Consider the following 11,007-nt stretch of genomic DNA (forward strand, 5'->3'; position numbering starts at 1 on the left):
CCGTAACTTCATGAACTGTGTCTGGGTCAATGAACCCCAGCTCGAGGAGCTTGCCTCTTTTGCATTCGAGCTTCTTCATTCTGCATAATTAAATGTATAGCGTACACAAAGAATATAGTGAGGATAATTGTTAGTGCAAATGAATGAGCTGAGCTACGGACTTAATTACATAAATAAATCACTTACAGTGCAGTAGCAACCGATGACAACTTTGTCGAGGGCGTCTTGATTGAATAACCGAAACAGCTTCTTCTAACTCAAGGTTTGTCTCCTCGTCCCCCCGGAAGTAATGCTCATCTCTAAGATACACCGTGAGGTAGCGATCACCTCTTCGACAGGCTTTCAGGTACCATTCATGCAACCTTCGCATCTGAGTCCCTAGACACGCGAGCTCGCTAGGTTTGACGAGATCAGATCCGTATCTATAATTGTTTACCACTTGAGCCGTTGGATAGTAATCTTCGTACTCAACTGATGCTCCCTGAGCTCTAGCCTCCCGTTCGATCATCGATGCCGTCTCTGGATCATCATAGGGCTGCACGACGAAGTGGGGTATGGCCTGAATGTCCTGCTGTCCAAGCTGGGCGACTTTTTTTGCTTTGCTCGCTCTAGAGGACTGTCCAAGAGAGCGGTCATAATCAGCTCTCAGCTCAGGTCTCTTCATTCTCGTCTCGGCAAGGTGCTTCACTGTATGCGGTGGAATGAACATCTTCTTCGGCGCAAGAAATGCCTTTTGCTCTTCAGTCTGCTCATGTGGTAACAACTCTAGAGTCTGTGCCCTCATCGGAGTTGATGATCTCTTCGGAGCTGTAGGAGGTGCCGCGGTTAGCTTCCTCTTTTGCTTAGTTGGAGGCGGCAGAGTCTCCTGACGAGGAGGAGGAGGCGGCGGAGTATTTTCACGCGGAGGAGACTGCTCATGCACAGGGGAATCATCATCGCGCAGAGGAGAATCATCACGCGGAGGAGTCTGCGCAGGTGGCGGAGGAGGTGGCCTGCTTGGTGGCTTCTCACCTGGAAACACAATGTTCTCCTTCCGCCATTGCACGGTGGTTCTACGGGCTTCTCCCAGTTCTTTGATTTCCCCATCTTCACCTGCAGGGTGCTCAAGCACCAACCCCTCATAATCTCTCAACACTTCATCCACCATCACAACAAAAAAGTCGTCTTGGACCGGACGGCAATGGTAAGACCTTGTAGGTAAGAGGATGCCGACCGCCGCCTTGAAGGATAGGTTGAAAACTTTAACATGCAGCTCACAAGGACGGCTCTCGGTGAGATCATCCATGGGGGTAGCGAGGAGGCTCGACCACCTCGGTCATCATCATCATTATCCACCTCGCTGAGTGGAAGCCACGCTGCTTTTCCGGTGTTGTTGAGATTGCAGCGGGACGATAGCATTGAGCAATGCAGGATCTACAACCCTGCCCCCGAGCCATCCGGGATGTAAGTACTTGGGTTACCATGGTTAATTGGGCTTTCATGGTGCTAAAACCCTCCTCTAAGGACGCTATGCGGTCTGTTTCCCTTGCCTTTCTCCTCTCATGGCTTTTATCAGGAAATCTCTTTCTTTCCGCAGGAAAGCCATACTTCCACGGAATGGAGCCTTCTGTGCCCCGTGTTCGTCCGCCGTGTTCTTTGTTCCGAAGGGCGCGTGTCAGCTCATCGTTCTCTCTTTCGGGCTGAAACCTCCCCTCCTCCACGTCCCTATGTGCTTGTTCCAGGGCTTCAATGGGAACCTTCAGATGAGCTTTCTTATAGATGCACTTCCCTGTTTCTGGATGCAACGTTCCCCCAATCTCGTAGAACCACTCCTTGCACCGTTCGATCCAACCGTGTGTCCCTAATCTGATCCCTTTCCTGGTCAGTTCCGCCTCAGCTGCCTGCCACTTAGGATGGTTAGCCCTGTATCCACCTGGACCCATAATTTGGTGATACAGCTTCAACGCAGCATTTGCCTTATTTGTTTCCGACCTTTTCTTAAATTCTTCTGACTCCGTGCTGTACTTCACGAATTCGTCCCAGTGATTTTTTACCTTCTCACTGTCGGAGTCTTGTCTTTCTTGATAAAGCCACGCAATCTTTTCTTGTGGTTCTTGAATAGTTCGGCCATCTTCTTCTTGGCAAAGTCGCGGAGGGCCTGCTCCATCTTTGCCTTTTCAGCGGCATCCCCCTCTGGTACTATGTTGAAATGTGATATGAGCTTGGTGAGAATGCTGTCTTTGGCTACATCATCGATATAAAGACCTTGAGCTTCTTCCTCTGCAGGCAACACTAGTCCCTTCGGCTTGTTCCATTCTCGAACGGTGATCGGGACGTGGTCCCTAACAAGCACTCCGCATTGAGCTATAAATGACTTTGCACCTTTCTCTGGAGCAATGGGTTTGCCATCCTTAGCGATATGGGTGATGTCGTGCCTAACACCGTCGTCCAACTTTTTGGCCGGGCCTCGCTTCTTCGACTTTACAGAAGAAGTGCTCGATCGGGAGGGCTAAAAAAGAAATAATTCATAGTCAGTACAATTTAATTAGTTAATGCATCTAGTCGATCAACAACGGCTTAATTAATTTATATACCTGGGTAACTACGGTTCCGGAGCCATTATGATGATCTTCTTCCTCACCGGCGCCATTAGGATCTTCTTCCTCAATATTCTCCGCTCCCTCACCAGAGTCATTCAAAAAGTTGCGGTGACATCGTCACCGCCATCATCCGGAATAACGTCGTCGTCGCGATCATCCGAAGTACCGTTGGCTATGAGGTCAGCCATGAAATTTTCTTGAGTTTCATCTCTCTGTCCCACCATGCTTTCTACGACGACTTGCAAGCTATATATAGGAACCATCATATGATCAAATTAAGGATAATGCGAAAACTGAAAATGGAGTTACATATGTAGTTCTTAAGTAAGGATCGATAATATAGTGCTGAAAGCAGATAGTGCAGTTACATGCATACATAGATCGGGTTCATGTTTATTTAACCCTAATACATCAATCACTACTACAACCTCTCAACCGCGTCGACCGGGTCCTATAACGCGCCGACCGGGTTCTGAACCACGCCGGGTGAACCCCCAAAGCCACGGAACAACAACGGGAGCATAGCTAACATGAGATCCCTGCATAACTGACCATCCGGTCCTATACATGGTGTCTAACGCATACATGTAACGGCGAACGTGCTCGCCCTCCGCTGCAATGCGCTGAGCTACCTCCTCCGGCGGGGCCGGCTCCCTCTCGAAACGACCGTGGCCCATAAGACCTCCACCGGAGAATATCCGGGTCGACGACGGGACCCGGATTCCGCACCAAGGTGCGCGCCCGGAAGCTAAGACCTCCCGAGTGCCACCCCGGCGGAGCCCAGTCCCGGACCTCCCCCATCTGCTGCGTCTCCTCTAGAATAGTCAGACGACGGCGCGGCGGCTGTCGCGGCATCGTAGCTACGAAAACAAATCATATATATATGTACCAACGTTAACATAAATTAAAAAATAACTTCACTACTTATATACTTTATTTTGGGGGCGCCGGCAGTGGGCGCCGGCACTACCGTTTGGGGGGCGCCGGCACTACATATATACTCTATTTTGGGGGCGCCGGCAGGGGCGTCGGCACTAGTCGCGGCGGCACCGCCATGGACTCGGCACAGCCACGGGCGCCGGTAGGGGCACCGCCACGGACTCGGCACCGGCAGGGCCGCCGGCAGGGGCACCGCCACGGACTCAGTGCCCGCACTACCGGAGATGGTGGCGGTCGGATATATAAATTTCACTATTTTCTATATAACATTTTTTTCGAATTAACTATACTAACAATATACTAACAACTATATACTAACAATATATGTCAAATTTCACTATTAACTATACTAACTATATACTAACTATATACTAACATTTTTTTTGAATTAACTATACTAACAATATACTAACAACAATATACTAACAACTATAAATTTCACTATTTTCTAATATGTCAAATTTGATAAGAAATAAAAAAATAAAAAAAAGGGTGGCCGCCGGCCGGCCGGGGCCGTCGGTTGGCCGGACGAGAGGGAGAGAGGAGGGCGCTCACCGGAGGGCGCCGGAGAGCGGAGTGGCGGCGCGGTCGAGGAGGAGGCGGCGGTCGAGGGCGCGCGGCCGCACGCGGGAGAGAAGAGGCGCGGCCGCCGGCGGCGTGTGACGCGCGCGCGGGCGGTGGCGGTGACGCGCGCGGCGGGCGGTGACGCGCGGGCGGCGGGCGGTGACGCGGGCGGCGGCGCGAGCGGCGGGCGGCGGCGCGGCGGACGACGACGGCGACGGCTACGGCGCGCGCGGCGATTGGGCGGCCTCGGCGGCGTAGCCGGCGCTTCGTCTCCGCGGATTGATCTCCGCGGAGACGAAGTGTTGTTTATATAGTCCGGACCCTTTGGTCCCGGTTTGTATTTCAAACCGGGACCAAAGCCCTTTGTCCCGGTTTGTAATACAAACCGGGACTAAAGGCCTATTTTTGCTGCGATTTTCGCTGCGCGCGCAAAATAGGCCTTTAGTCCCGGTTTGTATTACAAACCGGGACCAAAGGCCAATTTTTTTTAAAAATTTCGTTCCCGCCTTATTTCAAATCAAAAAAAACCACGTACTGGCCACCGCCGTGCCACACGTGTCCACCGCCGCCGCCGCCATGTACTGGCCACCGCCGCCACCGCCGTGTACTGGCCACCGCCACCGCCGTGTACTGGCCACCGCCATGTACTGGCCACCACCGCCACCGCCATGTACTGGCCACCGCTGCCGCCGTGCCACACGTGTCCCTTCCCCGTGCCACGTGTCGCCGCCGCTTCCACGTGCCTCGCCCCGCCGCCACCGCCGTGCGACGTGTAGATGCCGCTTCCACGTGCCACACCCCGCCGCTTCCCCGCGCCACCTGTCGCCGCCGCTTCCACGTGCCTCGCCCCGCCGCCGCCGGCGTGCGACGTGTAGATGCCGCTTCCACGTGCCACACCCCGCCGCTTCCCCGCGCCACCTGTCGCCAAACTTGCCGTGTCGCTGTGCTATAAAGCGCCGCGTGCGCGCGGAACCACACGTCGCCGTCGCCTCCGTTCATTCGTCGCCGGGATGCCGCCGTGCCGTCGCGGCTTGCGGTGACCCAGCGTACCACTGCATGGTGTAGTACACAAGTCGTTGACATAACACAAGTGAAACACCGTTCCACTCATATTACATCCCTCAGAGTGGTACAACAGAAACATATGCGAGTCCAAGGTATGTCTATAGAAGTACGCACGAACTGTTTACATAAGATCCACACAGCCTCCTACTTTACAGTGAGGTAAAACTTCAAATAAAGCTCCAAAAGAACGACTAGTAGTCTATCTTATTGCTAACTCAAGTTTAAGAGCTACTTGGCTTGCTATAGAAATCTAGCTACTTAGGTGCTATGATTAGGGAAAGGTTCCCTTCTATTACTAGTCTAGGTTTCCATAATAGCTGATGCAAAAGTTGACTCCATTGACTTCTTTGTTTGGATTCTTCATCTTGTTGCAAGTTGACTCCTTTGTCTTCGAGTTCCACGGTAGTTTCTCCTTCGGTGCATTGCTCTAAGAAGGGGGTTCAAACGAGATAGAATGAGTACGAGCGTACTCCAGCAAGTTCATATTAGGAAATATGTGTATCATGCACTAGCTACAGCCATAGACCAGAAAGTCATAGGCCAATGCAAGTTTTCATAAGCATTTCTTCAAAAGGTTTATTTTATTCTGAAAACTATGCCCGTCAGTCTTCACAGGTTGACTAGAACTTCGTGGAGTTCCTTTCCTGCCGCGTTCAGCTCCCTTCCCGAACAGGAGTGACAAGTCACAATTCTTGATACCCTCTCGCAGAGGTGCGTTACTTTACCCCACAAGAGATCTTAACCATGTTGCCGGCCGAGAGTATGTCCCCGTCCACACTTCCTTTGGTGTGAGGCCCAGTATAAGATCCAAGCCAATCACCGCCTTCTCCGCGATCGCAAACCCACCCTTTTGTCCACCCGCACACCTCCGTAGACTTTCCCCCGATAATACGGCTTTACTCATGGTGTACTTTGGACAATCCTTCATAGATCGGAAGAGATTAACATCACCAATGGATGGGGATTTAAAAGGATTTCCCAACCTATTGCGGCAGTGCCTCCAGCACCCCACCGTCTCTCCGATCCGTTGGCGTGCAGAAGGGAAAAGATACAGCTGACTTCCCCAGAGCCATTATAGATCTTATGGATAACGCGATATGTACGGCGCTAGAATCACTGGACGGCATTGGTAATTTAATCCTAGGGTGATATAACCCATTGCAATGGAACCTCCACCATATCAACACATACCATGGTTCCATTGCCCACCACATAGTCATATTCATAATTGGAAAATAATATTTTGCTTTTCAATGCATGAGTGATAAGTATAGTACTTTGCATATAGTTTGATAAAAATAATCAAATGACATGAGCAAGCGATGAACTTGCCTTTCTTGATTGCAAGATTATGCAGGCAAAAGCTTCGATACGTGAGAACTCCAAATGCTGAAATACCATCATCGTCCGGTAAGGACAATGTTTAAAGAACTGGCAAAGATGCTATAATGCATAGTATGAGATGCAATCGTCCCGAGCGTAACCTAACCTCGATGATTTATGATGTATGAGTTGTAAAGATTTCTTTAGGGTTGGTTGTACTTTTAGAATGATTTTCAAACAAGGTTCTTATTAGGGTTTGGTTATATTAGCATCATAATCAAGTGATATAAGACATCATAACAATCATACACATAAAGAATAGTGGTGGAATAATATGTAAAGAATAGTTGTCAATTTTTAGTTCTACAGGACATGGTTGATGATTATTTATTTTATACTTCAAAAGAGTAACTTTTGAAGAACATGTTGTTTAAGAAACATTTAGTATTTCAAAGAAGGATATGGCTTCTAAGGTTTGATTGACATTTGTACTTCAAAAGAATAACTTTTGAAGAACAGGTTAAATAAGAATATGAACTACTATACATAGGTGCTATGGCTTCTAGGTTTTACTTTTGGATTCCTTTAAGTTTATTATAGGTTCATTTAGCTTCACTAATAGGAACTAATTGGGTTCTTAAGTTGAATTGGTTTTATATACAACAAGTATGGGCAGGTTTATTACTATGGTTGATTATGATATCATATCAAAGGATGGTTATCCAGATGGTTCTATAAACTAGCTATTAGGGTTTACTATGGCTTCTCATTTGCTTCACCAAGTACTCCCTAATAGTTTCTAAGCTAAGTGACTTATCATTTCCTAAGTAGGGTTTAGTTCATTAGGAGCATGTAATGTGATTTGCTACACAATGTTGGTATTAGGGTTTATTATTATGGTGCTACTAAATTATGATGGTTGAGGTTGATCCTAATGGTATGGTATATAGGTTTGATGATCAATGGTGCTAACAAGTGGTAACAGGCTAGGGTTTATACCTAGGTGATACTAGTGAATCATATAGGTTTTAGTTAAGAATAGGAACATGAAATGATAATCTCATGTGACTTGGTTTATGCTAAGGGATTATGAATATGCATTCATTGGTTACCTATCAAGGTTTTACATGTAAAGTTGAAATTCACATGATCACATATGATAAGCAACTAGGGTTTTAGAGTTACTAATAAAGTGTAATGATCACATGGGTGAAATCCTTAGGGTTTTAGAATTGAAACAATTTTGAGATGATCACATGAAATAATGGAATCAAAGTCTTACTAAATTGAAACTAGGGTTTCTAAATTATGGCACAACTCCTAAAATGATAATTGGTAATAGATTTGTGGTTACTAATTACTTTGAGTCAAATTAATAATGGTTTAACATTTTATTAATCTCCACAAGATTTAATAATTAGGGTAATTCTTATTTAGGTTTAATTTAGAATCAGGGTTTAATAATTGTCATTAGGGTTTAAAATAATTAACTTGTTAACTAAAGATGTTTAAGTAAATAAGTTTTGATTTACCAAAATAATATTGGCTTATAATATTTTCTTGAGTTATTACTATTTAAAGAAAATGAAAAATAGTAATTTGCAATTAGGGTTTATGAATTACCACTAATAATTAAGTTAATGCAAATATGGTAAATAAAATTAATCCTAACATTTTACTTAGTTACTGAATAGTTAAAATTTAATTTTTATACTTAACAATTTATTGAATTCAAATTGTATTATAAATAATTGAAATGTCATAATTAATAAGGTTAAAAATAAGTGAAATTTCATTTTGACACACATTTTTGTTTTATATTTTATTTGAATAGAGTTTATTTTTGTGAGCATTTTGATATATTATTTATATTTTTCTGAGTTGAAATTATTTTTCTATGATTTTACAAAGTTTCTGCAATTTTCTGGAATTTGAAATAACTAACAAATACTAACTGTACCGGTTCATTTCTAGCCACAGAGACAGACAGGTGGGACCTAAGTACACGTCAGATGCCACGTCGGCAAGGTCTGGTCAAAATTGACCGTGGCCTTTGACCTCACCGGCGTTTAAACACCAGCGGCCAGAGCAAGGTGGCGCCGTCGATTTAGGGTTCCCCGGGACGCGTGGTTGGTACCAATCGAACGAGAACGACGAAACAAAGCTACTGATGGTGATGGTTTGTGCGGGGACTCACCGGAGCTACGCCGGCGACCATGTCCCGCGGCGGGGCTCTCCGGCGAAGTGACTAAACGGAGCTACAGAGCATGCGAGGATGATCTAAAGGTTTCAGGAGATGCGCATGCTCACCCTGGTGGTTCTGGTGTGGTCGATGGAGACGGTGGTAGCCGGGGATGAGCTCTCCGACGAGAAATCCGAAGAACACTTGAGGAAGGGAACTCTCAAATTCTTCCAGCTGGGCACGCCCCCGCACGATTCCTTTTACCCATACGATCAACGAGGCTTGGCGCATCTGCTCGGCTATACTACGAAGCCTGGGGTGGTCTCCATCGCCGGATTCTTGATCGACACCGACGGCCAGTCGTGGATGGTTATGAGATGCAGAGAGGTGTTGGGGAAAAAATGGATGGATGGAGATGGATTAGGGTTCCATTGCGGTGCTCCAGACCTATTTATAGAGCTCGAGGTGGTTAGAAGCGTCATCTCGCCGGCGGCAGGGGTGGAGATGCGACGGTGACAGTGAGTTGCATTTGGGCACGAATCTTGACGTCTTCGGATAGGCTCGAACGCGAGAGATATAGGGAAGGGTTCTGGAAGCTTCTGCGGCGTCCGAGGTCGTCCCTATCGCCAACGGTGAGGTGGCCGGGCTCCTCCTCTGCGCTGTCGTCTCCGGAGAAGAAGAAGGAGACGATGACTTGCCTCGCACGAATTTTAAAGTGAGCCGAAACGGTATCTGGGCTGTTTCGTTTATGGGCTGGGCTGGCGACATAGGCTTCTGCTGGGTTGCGACGGCCTGCTTCGGTGGACAGGTAAGCCCCTCTCTCTCTCTTTTCTATTTCTGTTTTATTTTCTGTTTTGTATTTGATATTTGAACTCAAATTGATTTCTGTTTGTTTTTGCAGGTCCTAAATTATTTGAGTATCAAGATAACTTGATAATCATGCTTACTGCATGGTTTTGTTTATAAACAATCACTTTATAATTGATTAATTTGGGGTTCTTATGAGACACAATTCAAATTTTCAAATAGATATGATTTTAGGGTTTATCTCAATAGCTTTGCTAATTTAAGGAATTAAACATGTTTTAATGGATTTGAAATTTAGAACATGTGCATGTGAACACATTCTATTTTTCTAGTGCTTAACCATAGTGATCATTCACATATAATTTAATTATGGCTAGGGTTTAGCAAATGGTAAAGGAAATGTGATTGGTTCATGATTTTATGTGAATAATGGTTCTTAGGGTTTAAGAATTTGATGATGCTTCATTAATTGAAGTATAAAATAGGCATGAGGCATGGCATGGTTTTACTTATAATCCAAAGTGATACTTGGATTGAAATGCAAAGGTGATCTAGGGTTTTAGTTGTGATCACTCAATTGATACACAACCAATAATTAGGATATGAACATAAGCTTTGATTATGTTTTATTGGCTAGCTAGGGTTACTCTAGTGTTTGGATAAACAAGGTTTAGGTTTAATTCCCTACTACTCCATACAAGGCATGAGGATTGGTTTGGGGTTAACTACTAGTGATATACTTATTATTTTATGTGATGGATGATATCTATTAATCATATGGGGTTAACTTATCATTTATATCTATAAGGTATAATCATGCATTAGACAAGATCCACTCATTCCTCACTAATCCCTCTTTAATATTCTTCTCATCTCACTCATCCTAGATTCTTAGGGTTTATAATTAATACCAAGTTCTGATGATTATGGAATTGGTTTCCTAAGATATGGCTATTGGAATAGGGTTCTCACCTCCAAGATCAAATATTGACTTGAACAACTAGGATTAGTACTTCTCTAATATTCTTGTATGAACATGGATATGATTAGTATTATAACTTCTCTCACTTCTCAATGTCTTGGAATATCCTAAGGTCCTACTCAAGAGATGATGATATGATCCTCTAAATAGATGGTTTTCCTAGGAATTCTACCTTGGTATCTTCTGTAGCTTGTTCTTCAGGAAATCTGATAAACCTTCTTCTTGTGGTATGCCTCCACCTCCTAGCTTCTTCATCTTGATCCTAGCTAATTCACATGGAAGGTCTCAAGTGTTTGGTTTCCTTGTAGCATGGTACAAGGTGTCCAAATGGATGAAGGGTGTGGTTCTATTTATAGGCTTGGGCAAGCTCTAGTATCATGACACATAGGTGGTGACTCTTGTGTTGGTTTGATGAGTAAGGTGCTTGGTTGTCATGCCCTCATCCATGGCAATCCTTTGAGCATGAGGTGGCATAGCTTGGAAAGCAAGTCATGTAGATATTTTCATCCTATGTGGCAAGATCATTATCCTCTCATATGATTTATTTTTGGATAGCCAAGTGGCAT

This window comes from Lolium rigidum, chromosome 5, assembly GCF_022539505.1.
Source record: "Lolium rigidum isolate FL_2022 chromosome 5, APGP_CSIRO_Lrig_0.1, whole genome shotgun sequence".
Lineage (NCBI taxonomy): Eukaryota > Viridiplantae > Streptophyta > Magnoliopsida > Poales > Poaceae > Lolium > Lolium rigidum.